We start from the raw sequence: 13,409 nt of genomic DNA, 5'->3' as shown, positions 1-13,409 counted from the left end.
GAGAAGATGTGGGAAAATTGGAACACTAATGCATTGTTGGTGGAGTTGTGAAATGATCCAACCATTTTGGAGAGCAATTTGGAACTATGCCCAAAGGGCTGTAAAACTGTGCATACCCTTTGACCCAGCAATAGCACTTCTAGGGCTGTGTCCCAAAGAGACCATACAAATGGGAAAAGGACCCACATGTACGAAAATATTTATAGTAGCTCTTTTTGTGGTGGCAAAGAATTGGAAATTGAGAGGATGCTCATCAATTGGGGAATGGCTGAACAAGTTGTGGTATGTGAATGTAATAGAATGCTACTGTGCTATAAGAAATGATGAGTAGGCAGACTTCAGAAAAACCTCGAAAGACTTGTATGGACTGATGCTGAGTGAAGTGAGCAGAACCAGGAGAACATTGTACATAACAGCCAATTGTGCAATGACTGACTTTGATAGACTTAACTCTTCTCAGCAATGCAAGGATCTAAGACATCTCCAAAGGCCTCATGATGGAAAATACTATCCACATCTAGAGAAAGAACTATGGAGTTTGAATGCAGATCAAAGCATGTTATTTGCTCTTTTTTTTTCTTTTTGTTTTGTTTTGTTTCTTCTTTCTTGTGATTCCTTTTATTGGTTCTAATTCTTCTTTACAACATAACTAATGTGAAAATATGTTTAATAGGAAAGTATATGTAGAGCCTATATCTGATTGCACACGGTCTTGGGGAAGGAGGGGGAGAAAATTTAAAAGTCGAAAGCTTATGGAAATGAATGCTGAAAACTGCAAATTAATTAATTAATCAATTTTTTAAAAAAAGAAGAGAAGAAAGGCTTGGTGCGATGGCTACCATTAAAAATAATGAATATGAAAAATTCAGAGAAATTGGTGAGACTTACACGAACTGATGGAAGAGTAAGCAGAAGTAGAACAATTTACAAGATGACAACAAAAATGTAAAGGAAAACAATACTGAAACAGTTCTGGTTTCTTAATGATGTAGTGACCAGTTGTGACTTCAGAAAACCAATAATAAGACATGTTTTCTGCTTCTCATCAGAGTGATCAGATTTCTTGATCAAATAAGGAATAGAAAGGATTACAGGACATAAAGTGGACAGTACTACGGTTGAAAAGGTTTTTTTGCACAAACAAAATCAATGCAGTAGAATTGCAAGGGAAACAATTAGCTGGAGAAAATTTTTTGCAGCAAATTTTTCTGATAGAGTCAACAAGCATTTATTATGCTATGTGCCAGGCATGTGTTAAGTACTAGGTATAAAATGAAAGGAAAAACAAAAACAGGAAACAGTTAAAAAAACTCTCAAAGAATTCATAATTCATTGGGGAGACAACATGCAGACAGCCATGTACAAACAAGATAGATACAAGATAAATTGGAAACAATCTCAGACGGAAGGCATTAGAATTAAGGGGGATAAGGCGTAAGAAAAGATGAATGACACCTATGTAGTTAGCCTGGGTGCCTAAGAGGAGGATGGTATTCTTGACACTAATAAAGAAGTTAGGAGGGGCAGCTAGGTGGTGCAGTGGATAGAGCACCAGCCCTGGAGTCAGGAGGACCTGAGTTCAAATCTGGCCTCAGACACATAATACTTACTATTGTGTGACCCTGGGCAAGTCACTTAACCCCATTGCCTAGCCAAAAAAAAAAAAAAGAAGTTAGGAAAAGGGGAGGAAAGATAATGAGTTCAGTTTAGACATGTTGAGTTTAAAATATACATGACACATCCAGTTCAAGAAATCTAATAGGCAGTTGGAGATAAGACAATGGAGGTGAGAAAAGACATTAGGGCTGGACAAATAGATCTGAAAATTTTCTTCATAGAGATGATAATTAAATCTATGAGAGCTGATGAGAAGAGGGCTGAGTCTTGGAGTCTTGGAGGACACCAATGGTTAGTAAGTGACCTGGATGAAAATCTAGCAAATGAGATTGAGGAGGGCAGAGTCAAGATGGTAGATTAGCAGGAAGAAGTACAGCAAGTTCATCCCTCCAAAACTTCTCCAAATAGATCTAGAAAACATCAGACCAAATCCTGAGCATAAAGTACAAGGAATTGGGTCTTGCTAGGATTTTAGGGCTACATGGAACATTTCAGCACCTAGGTACAACACCCAAGAACAAGGCTCATCTAGGATGACTTTGTGTAGGGTTTAGGATGAGGTGCCAACTGGCAGATGCCAACCCACCACTCAGTTCGGATGGACTGAGGAGGGGACCTTTGCCCAGTCAGTGGGGGCGTTCTGAAGTCAGGAATAGTTGTGGGCTCAAGGCTATGTACTGACCTAGGAACAAGTTCAGAAGCAAGCTCAGATCTCAGGAACAGAGTGGAGTTTCATTTCTAACTTCTGTTATTCTCTGAAGCCTACAAAGGAATAACCAGGGCAGGAATCCCAGACCGGAGAGGAACCTGTAGTTCTGTCATTGCAGCAGGTCTTCCCAACTACCATTGGGTCATTGAGTCTAGCAGCAGTCTACTGTTCCTCAGACTCAAGCCCAGCTTAGGAATTTGAAGGGCTGTGGTGGGTGGATAGAGGAAGTGATCAGACTTTGTCCTAGATCAGACCACTTTGGAAGCATCAAAACTTGCAGGACCCCAGTCTCAGTTTTTCCTAAGAGCCTCGAGCAGTAATAAGACTAGACCAGACCCTCCCTCCAAAAGTGCACAGAGACTGGTCCTAACATCAAGTGTGAAGCCAAAGTCAGCTGTGAGAATGAGCAAACAAAAAATTAATGAATGCCATCATAAAAAGCTAACATGGTAACAGGGATGCTTGACACAGATCTAAAAGAAGAGAATGATTCCAAAACGTCTACGAAGAAAGTCTTAAGTCAAAACACATCTTGGACACAAATTCAATTACAATTCCTATAAGAGATGAAAGTAGAGTTTAATTTTTTTTAAATGAAATGAGAGTCCTAGAGGAAATTTTTGAAAAAGAGATGAGAGCTATGGAAGAAAGAATTGGAACGGGAATTAACAGCTTGATGTAAAAGGTGCAAAGCCTTGCCAAAGTAACAAACTTCCTGAAAATTAGATTGGACTAAATAGAAGCCATAGAAGAATTAGAAAATGTAAGACATCTCATGCAAATCAACTGATGTGGAACACATATTGAGGAGAAAAAAATTGAGAATTGTTGGGCTCACTGAAAGATATGACCTCCCTTCCTCCCCCAAAAAGGAGAGAGACCCTAGACATATTATTTCAGGAAATCTTAAAAGAAAACTACCCAATCTTTTAGAACCAGAGGGCAAAGTGGGTCATCTCCTGAAAGAAATCCCCAAATAAAAACTCCTAGCAATATTGTAAACTCAGAGCAAAAATCTAGAGCTTCTAGGTCAAAGAAAAAAGTCCTGCAAGCAGCAAGAAAATAAGTATTCAAGTACCAAAAAGCCACAGTCAGAATCATGCACTATTTAGTAGGGAATACTATAAAAGAGCAGAAAACTTAGATAACATTATTCCAAAAGGATATAGGCTTGCAGCCAACAATAAGTTACCCAGGAAAAATTGAATATAATCCTACGGGGGAAAAATGGATCTTTAATGAAATAAAAGACTTCCAAGCATTCCTGATGAAAAGGCCAGTGCTGTGTAGAAACTCTGAAGTGCCGTCACAGATATTAAGGTTAACATAAAAACGTAAACATGAACAAATAATCATAACGAGCTAAACAAGGAGAAACTGTTTACATTCCAATATGAGGAGATGATACATATGTCCCCTCTGAACCCTATCATCATCCTAGTGGGAGTCTAATTAGGCATAAATAGAGTCTAATTGGAGAACCTGGGAGTAATTCTATTATTCCTTGATGATCTTAAAAGAAAAATGGAAAGAGAGAGGAAGATGAATACACTAGAAGGCAAGAGAAAGGAAGGTTATGGAAAATTGTCTTAAAGAATCAGAGTATGCAAGTAAAAATCTGTATAAACAAGGAAGAAGGGATGGGGGAATGGATGACATATGAACAGCACTCATGTGAAATGGTCAAAGGAAGGGTGAAGACATACACACACAGAGTTCGGTACAGAAATGTATTTCATCTAACAAGGAAATAGAAATGAAAGAGGAGAATGAAGAAAGAAGAATTAGAGAGAGAGTAGGTTAAGGGACAGAATAGTCCTAAACAAAACAAACTCTAACTAACAATTTACAAAAATATTTGCAGCTCTTTTTGAGGTGAGATAGAATTGGAATCTGAGTTCCTGCTTATCAATTAGGGAATGGATGGACAGAGTATGGTATGTAAAAGTGATGGAATACTATCATTCTGTAAGAAATAATGAAAATGATGGTTTCAGAGAAACCAGGGAAAACTTCCATGAACCAATGCATAATGAAGTGAACAGAACCAGTAGAACAGTTTATTTAAGGTCAACAATATTGTAAAGACAAACAACTTTGAAAGACTCTGATCAGCATAATGACCAGCTGCAATTCCAGAAGGTTAATCGTGAAACATACTATCTACTTCCATATAGAAAGGTGAAGGACTCAGAGTGCAGAGTAAGACATATGTATGTATTTACTTTTGGATATGGCCAATGTGGGAATATGTTTTATTTAATTATACATATTTGTGGCAGGTTTTGGTTTTTTTTTTCATTTTCAGTTGAAGGGAAGGGAGATTGGAGAAGTTGGATTTTTCCTGATTGAAAAGAATAATTTTTGGAAGGTGGCCTAGCCATTCCAGATCTTAAATTGTATTATAAAGCAGCAATCACCAAAACTGCTTGATACTGGCTAAGAAATAGAGTGGTGGATCAGTGGAATAGGTTAAGTATGCAAGACACAGTAGTCAATGACTCTAGTAATCTATTATTTGATAAACCCAAAGACCCCAGCTTCTGGGATAAGAACTCACTCTTTGACAAAAACTGCTGGGAAAACTGGAAAAAGGTGTGGCAGAAACTAGGCATAGACCAAAATCTCACATCGTATACCAAAATAAAGTCAAAATGGGTTCATGATTTAGATATAAAGGCTGATACTGTAAGCACACTGGGAGAGCAAGGAATAGTTTACCAATCAGATTTATGGAGAACAGAAGAATTCATGACCAAACAGGAGATAGAGAACATTATGAAAAGCAAAATGGATAACTTTGATTACATTAAATTGGAAAGTTTTTGCACAAACAAAGCCAATGCAACCAAGATTAGAAGGAAGGTAAAAAATTGGGAAAGAATTTTTTATTTGTTTGTTTGTTTTTGGGAAAGAATTTTTTACAACCATTCTCTCTGATAAGGGCCTCATTTCTAAAATATATAGAAAATTAAGTCAAATTTATAAGAATACAAGTCATTCCCCAATTGATAAATGGTCAAAGGATATGAGCAGGCAGTTCTCAGATGAAGAAATTAAAGCCATCTATAGTCACATGAAAAAATGCTCCAAACCACTGTTGATTAGAGAAATGCAAATCAATACAACTCTGAGGTACCACATCACACCTATTAGATTGGCCAACATGACAAAACAGGAAAATGATAAATGTTGGAGAGGATTTTTGTGGGAAAATTGGAACACTAATGCATTGTTGGTGGAGTTGTGAAATGATCCAACCATTTTGGAGAGCAATTTGGAGCTATGCCCAAAGGGCTATAAAACTGTGCATACCCTTTGACCCAGCAATAGCACTTCTAGGGCTATATCCCAGAGAGATCATACAAGTGGGAAAAGGACCCACACGTACAAAACTATTTATAGCAGCTCTTTTTGTGGTGGCAAAGAATTGGAAATTGAGAGGATGCCCATCAATTGGGGAATGGCTGAACAAGTTGTGGTTTATGAATGTAATGGAATACTATTGCACTATAAGAAATGATGAACAGGAAAAACCCTGGACTTTCCCACATGGCCAAATCTCTGGCGTTTGCCTAAGGCTATAATCCCATCAACTGGCCTTTCATTGTGGCTACACCCAGTCTCCCCTCCATTGTCTTACCTCCCTATGACCCCTGGCCATTTCCCACACTTAATCCTAGCTAGGCTCCATTGTCCAGGTCCCAGGAGTCCTGTTCACCCCAGTTTACTGGCCACTCCCATCCAGATCTCCTTAGGCCCCTCCTCTCATCATCCCATACTACTTGGCCACTCCTAGATCCCACCCACAGGCTTTCTGTATATAAGGTCCATCTTGTCTCCATTAAAATGCTTAGATTCTCATAATCTAACCACTGCTCAGATTCTTATAATCTAGCCACTGTAGTTTACTCATGTTCAGACTCCTTAAGAGTCTGCCCAATATGATGGATGTTCTAATAAACCTTGTCTTTGGTTGAAAAAAAAAAAAAAAGAAATGATGAACAGGCAGACTTCAGAAAAACCTGGAAAGACTTGTATGGTCTGATGCTGAGTGAAATGAGCAGAACCAGGAGAATGTTGTACACAGTAACAGCCACGTTGTACAGTGACTAATATTGATAGGCTTAACACTTCTCAGCAATGCAAGGATCTAAGACATCTGCAAAGGCCTCATGATGGAAAATGCTATCCACAGCCAAAGAAAGAACTATGGAGTTTGAATATAGATCGAAGTATACTATTTGCTATTTTTTTTTCATCTGTTGTGTTTTGTTTCCTCTTTCTGGTGGTTCCTCCTATTGGTTCTAATTCTTACCTACAACATCCCTAATGTGAAAATATGTTTAATAGGAATATATATGTATAGCCTATATCAGATTGTGTGCGGTCTTGGGGAGGGAGGTGGGGAGGGAGGGGGAAAAATTTAGAACTCAAAAGCTTACGGAAGTGATTGTTGATAATTCAAAATAAATTAAAAATTTAAAAAAATCTGAGGGGCAAGGAGCTCCAACTTAATATTTATGACCCTCAAGTCTGTTCTCACTGGAAAAATAAAAGATCTGACTTATTAAAAAAAAAAGAAAATAATAATTTTTTTTAAAAAAAGAAAAGAAAGGCCATGAGAGTCAGAGTTGGGGAGATAGCTCCTCCCTACCATATCCTTAAAATGAGAAGGGTCTTAGGGATAAGTTTGCACAACCCCTCATTTTACTAAGAAAGAATTCAAGTACCAGAGAAGAGAAGAGACTTGCTCAAAGTCACGCAAATAGTAAATAGTAAAGGCTGAATTTGAACCCAGCTCAATGCCCTGACCAAAGGCATGAAATGCCATCCAAAGAATCCCTGCCCTATGATAGGACTGGCTGTGAGGTTGTGTGTCATAGTGGGGATGACACATCTTGAGGTCAGGAAGATCTACGTGCCTTAGATACTTCCTGAGTCTCTGAGCTTTGATTTCCTTCTCTGTAAAATGAGAGGATATTGATAGTTCTCTATATTCCAGCCGTACTGGCCCATTTTCTATTCCTGCTCCATAATGTTCCATCTTCCACTTCTATGTCTTTGCATGGGCTGTCCCCCAAGTCTACAAAGCATTCCCTTCTTGCCTCCCCATCTCAGAATATCTAGCTTCCTTCATAGCTCAGCTCACAAGTCAACTTCTAAATGAAGCCTGTTCTGATCCCTCCCAGCTACCAGCTCCCCTCCCTGAGATTGTTCTGCATTTCCTTTGTGTCTGTTTATGTAAGTATATGCCATCCGTTCCATGAGAGTAGGAATTTGTATTTTGGGTTTTGTATCTCCAGTGGTTGCCATGAGGTAGGTGCTTAATCAGTTCTTGTTGAATGATTGGTTGAAACCTAAATCACAAGTTTGTAATGAGGATTAAATTGGATAATATATATAAAGTCATAGAGAATTTGGACCAGGTGTTGAAAGATCCCTTTATCAAACTTTCCCTCAGGGCCCCAGAATTTGTAGAATTTTGTTGTTGTTGTTGTTGTTGAAAGGGAGACTGAGGAGCCCTCAGACCAGTAGAAATAGAACCAGGAGAGAGCATTGTCACAGTAACCTAGACAGAAGAGAGTATGAAAGAGAAGAGGGTGGTTGCCAGCATCTCTCTGCTCACAAGCTACCACCCAAGCTCAGGTCTTAATCTTCTCTTGCTCTGACTATTGTTACAGCCTCCTAATTGGTTTCCCTGTCTCAGGTTTCACCCCACTCCAATCCATCTTCCACACAGATACAAAAAATGATTTTCCTAAAGTACAGATCTGACTGAGTCACTCTCCTGCACCATTAATTCCAACAGCACATTTTCCCTCTAGAATCAACTATAAACTCTCTTTAGAGGCAGAATGGGCAGATGAAAAAAATTTGTTCCAGTGACCACGAAGGTGACTGAAGCTAGACATCGAAGACATCAAGGTCATCCACTGCATCCATCCTGGGCCATCACCAGCTGTCTTGACTTTTGTCTTGTCACTGAACTTTGATGACTCTGGAAGAGAGAGTGAGGCTGATGACTTTGTGCAACTCTGCCTCACTTAAATCCAATTCAGATATGAGTCAAGATGTCACTCTGTGATGTCATTTGTCCTCTTCCAAAGTGAAGGACAGACAATAACAACAACAAAATCCATTACAACCTGATTTCAACCTACCTTTAGTCTTATATATTACTCCCTGTTATGCATGAGTTCTGCCAAACAAGTGTTTTTGCTGTTTCTTACATATGATATTTTATCTCTGTTGTCTTTACCTTTTCACAGGCCATTCTCCATGTCTGATATGTACTTCCTTCTTATTTCCTCCTTTTAGAATCCTAGCTTCCTTTAAAGTTCAGCTCAAAATATCATCTTCTATAATAGGACCTATATGATGGCTCTCCTGATCCCCCCAGCTGTTAGTGCCTCTTCATCTGAAATTACAGTGTATTTTTTTATTTTGTATATACATATGTGTATATGTATGTATATATGTATGTATACATATATATGTACATCCTGTCTCCTTTGTAGACTTTAAACTGCTTGAGGGCAAGGACTATCCATATCTGTCTTTGTATCCTCGGGTATCTAACAAAACACATCACACATGGTAGATGTTTAATAAATGGTTGTTGATTGATTGGTTCTTCCAGAGCCCCCTCAAAAAATGTAGATAACTGTAGGAATTATGTTGTACCTCAGTTGTTTGGCTGAAAATCCTCTTACGTACCACTGTTTGGCAGCTGTGCCCTTGGCCTGGGTTTTAATCTTGATTTCGTGTCTTATCAGCTCTGTGACACTGGATAAGTCAGTTATCATTTCTGTGCCTCAATTTCCTTATTAGCAAAGAAAAGATAATAATGACTGCCTTAGCCCATAGATTTATGAGGAAAAAATGAGATATTAATTTGAAAAATGTTCTTTTATATATGTATATATATATATATGTACATATATACATATATTACAGGTGTGCCACCAGGGTCATAAGGTAGTTGAGTAATACTACCTCCCCTGTGAAATTTGCAGTGTTAATTTTTGTTGGAAATCTTGTTCTTACGTGTGTTTTCTGTTTATTTGCTTAATTTTGCCTGACTCTAAACTTGTCAAGTGTTCAATGTTCAGGATAATCATGGGTGTAGTCACTTTCATCATATTTGTTTCTGTCAAATTCTCTTACACAAAGAGAACATTTAGGTAATTCAATTCAACAAACATTTAGTAAAACCCTACCCTACCCTAAAATATCACTGCCTTAAAGCCACAGTCTTTAATATAAACTCAAAATAAGGGAAACACTCCAGTATATATGTGAAATAATCACAGCCAATACAGACAAGAAAGCCCACAGTCTTGTTTTCACAATCTTTTTCCTGCTTCTCTTGCCAAACATGTAATTTTCCCCTCTGCATAATATTCTGGAAAGAGAAGCGGCTCACACTGTTGATCCCAACCAGCTGCACGAGTCTCTTGCGACTGAATCCCTGGCAGATTCTGTCTGTTTCCTCAGCAACATCATCTCTAGGAGGGTCAGTGTAACATATTGCCCATCTGTACCACACTCCATCCCAGAAGAAATAATAATCCTTTTTTGAGGTAAATCAAATCCATTAGGATTTAAGTGCTGGAATCTCCTGTTCTAAAACATTGGCTCTAAACACCTTCCAGACAAATATAATGTATTGGTGTCAAGAAAGCTTCATAATCCTTTGGGCTGCCTAAAGTACTACTCCTACGGAGAGTTGGGTACAAATCAGTCAATCAACTAGCATTTACTAAGTGCCTCCAATGTGCTAGGCACTGTGCTATATACTAGTGATACAAAGAAAAGCAAAAAAGATAGTTCCTACATTTAAGGAACTCACAGTCTAATGGGAGGGACAGCAGGCAAACAATTTTGTATCAACTCTCCAACTCATAGGATAAATTGGGGGGGCACTAGGAGTGAGGACTGGGAAAGGTTTCTTGCAGAAGGTGGGATTTTAGCTGAGACTTGAAGGAAGCCAAGATGGGGGATGAGATGGGAGAGAATTCCAGGCAATGCAGATAGCCAGTGAAAATGGTTGGAGTTGGGAGATAAAGTGTCTTGTTTAAGGAAAAGTAAGGAAGCCAGCATCACTGGATCACAGAATATATGGAGGAGAGTAAAGTGTAAGAACTCTGGAAAGGCAGAAAAGGGTTAGGTTATGAAGGACTTTAAAAACCAAACAGAAGGTTTTATATTTGATCGTAGAGATACTGGAATTTATTAAATATGGGGTTAACTTGGTTAAACACCGTTAGGAAGATCAGTTTGACAGCTGAGTGGAGGATGGATTGGGGATAGATGAGACTTGAGGTAGGAAGGCCAACCAGCAGGCTATTGGAATAATCCAGTTGTGAGGGCATGAGGACACCTGTACCAGGGTGGTGGTAGTGTTAGAGAAAAGAATAGGAAATGTATAGCACAAGAGATGCTATGAGGGTAGAAATGCTAGGACTTGAGGACTGGCTATAGGATGGGGAGATTGTGAGGAGTCAAGGATGACACCTCAGTTGTGAGCCTGAGTGAGCTCTGCTCTCCTTTCCTTCCTTTATTAATCTCATTTGCTTCCCTTAACAGTCATCACGTACAATGTAAACCTTCAGGAATGATGAGATTCAAAAAATCATAGATTCAGATATTTAAGCTAATATTTGCAAATCACTTTGAGTTCCTTTGAAAAGGACTCTGAAATAAATATATTGTTTAATAGTATTCATTTCCTTTGTTAACCTTGGGTTCTTTTCTTGAACCCTTTTAATACTCATTTTTCTTAAACTCTTAAACTAAGGAGTGGTGCATAATATGTGTACCAAGCCAACACAATTTTGATTGTCTTTTTGCGATTAACTTTACATTTATTCCAGTATGCATTAAACATTGATTGAGTATCTGTTTTGTTCTAGGCACTGAAGGGGACAAAAAAATTGAATAAGATATAGACCTTTCCTTCCTGTATGGAGCACATAATGCAACAGGAGAGATAAGGTGTACATAAGTAACTGTAAAACAAGCTTAATAAGCACATAAAATAAGTATTTCTATAAAGTTTTATAAGAATTTAGAGGAAGAGATTACTTCCAGATCAAGAACTGTTTCCTTGACAGATATAAATGATTTCATAGGTTGACATAGGGAAGGTGCAGATTGAATGGGGAGGAGAACATTCCAGTCACTGGGCTTTAGGGTGAGCAAAGCAGAGGCAAGAGAACTCTATTAGAAGGTGCTGCTGCCCTTTTTGTTTTGGGAGAATTACAGAATCCAAGACAGGGGTGGGGAACTCAGAAGCCATCTTATCCAATCCATATTTGAACAAAAATCCCTTTGACCATCACCCAACAAGTGACCATCCTACTCTTGATGCAAGATCTTTAAGTGAAAAGGGATCTCATTACCCCCTGAGGCAGCCCCTTCCATTTTTGGAAAGTTCTCCTTGTTGGGAAATTTTCCCTTCTATTTTGACCTCTTTGCAACTTTGACCTCCTCTGCCTAGTTCTGTCCTCTGGGACAAGCAGAATGACCAAATCTAAGTAAGCCCTCTTCTGAACAGTAGTCTTTCACATACTCCAAGACAAGTACCATGATCTCTCTACATTGTTTCTTCTCCAGGCTAAATATCTCTGGTACTTTTAATTTTGAGGCCTTTTACCATCCTGGTCACCTTCTTCTGGATCTTCTTCAGCTTTACAATGTCATTCTAAAAATGTGTTGCATAAAACTGAATATGAGAGAATAAGCATTTACATAGCCACAAGCATTTATATATGCCAAGTGCTTTTTACAAATATTATCTCATTTGATCCTTATAACAATCTCCTGTTATAACAATCTCTTGTGAGGAAGTTGGTGTTATTATCCCCATTTTACAGTTTGAAAAAATAGGGCAAACAGTTAAGTCACACAGCTAGTAAGTGTCTGAGGCTACATTCAAACTGAGAATTTCTTGACTCCAGACCTACCACTCTGTCCAACTCAGTCATGAGAAAGACATGAGGGGTAGCTAGGTGGTACAGTGGCTAGAGCACTGGCCCTGGAATCAATAGGGCCTAAGTTTAAATCCTGCCTCAGACACTTATTAGCTGGGTGATCCTGGGCAAGTCACTTCACCCTGATTGCCTTCCCCAAAAAGAAAGACATGAGGGGGCTCTAAGAGAGACTCATTATGCTTTTCAAATGGTTAGTCTCATTCATAGAATCACAGAATTATAAAACTGGAAGAAACTCTAGATGTTAATAGTCTAACCCTATCCTGTATCATCCCCAATAAATGATCACTGAGCTGAAGGGATGGGGAGCTCACTACCACATGAGTCAACCCATCCCACTTTTGAATGGCTCTGTTAGGAAGTGTTTTCTTATGTTGAACCAATATGTACCTTTCTACGTAACTGCCAACATTGGTCCTATTCTTTGCTCTGTGAGCAAGCAGTACAAGGCCAATTTTTCTCTATGACAGCCCTTTAAATATTTGAAGGATTCTTTGAACCAGGATCAACATCCCTAGTCTTTTTGCTCACCTCTAGTCTTTTGGCTTCTCTCTGTTCACCAGGATGTCTCAGGTATCATTAACAATTATTCAGCAATCACAGTTTCAAATTCTTTCAGTAGTTTAGGATATAATTATTTGGGGTGAGATGATTTGGACTTACTGAAGGAAGTCAGATGCTGGCTTCCCTCTTTTCACCTAATTAGGTACCTCATAGAATGAGAGAATCTCAGAATTGCAAAGAACCTCAGAGTACTTGTACCTGAATAGTAATTAAATTTATTTCAATTCAACAAGTGCTTATTAAGCACCTACCATATACAAGGCACTGTACTTGGTGTCAGAAATCCAAAACACAAAATGAAAATCAGTCCTGATGAGCTTTCATCCTACTAGAGTGGGAGTAGGACTGAATAAAACACAGATAAACACAGATAGATATGTGCAAGGTAATATTACACAGATAAATATGTACAAGGTAATTTGAGGGGAGAGAGGAAGAAAATTAAAATTGGAGGGGAATTAGGAAAAAAAATTTGGAAGTGGCATTAAACCTTGGAGGAAATTGGATTGTTATATTAATAA

The sequence above is a fragment of the Vombatus ursinus genome, unplaced genomic scaffold, assembly GCF_900497805.2.
Source record: "Vombatus ursinus unplaced genomic scaffold, bare-nosed wombat genome assembly UNPS02014798.1, whole genome shotgun sequence".
Lineage (NCBI taxonomy): Eukaryota > Metazoa > Chordata > Mammalia > Diprotodontia > Vombatidae > Vombatus > Vombatus ursinus.
The sequence above is the reverse complement of the archived record's forward strand: the minus strand, read 5'-3'. Positions refer to the sequence as shown.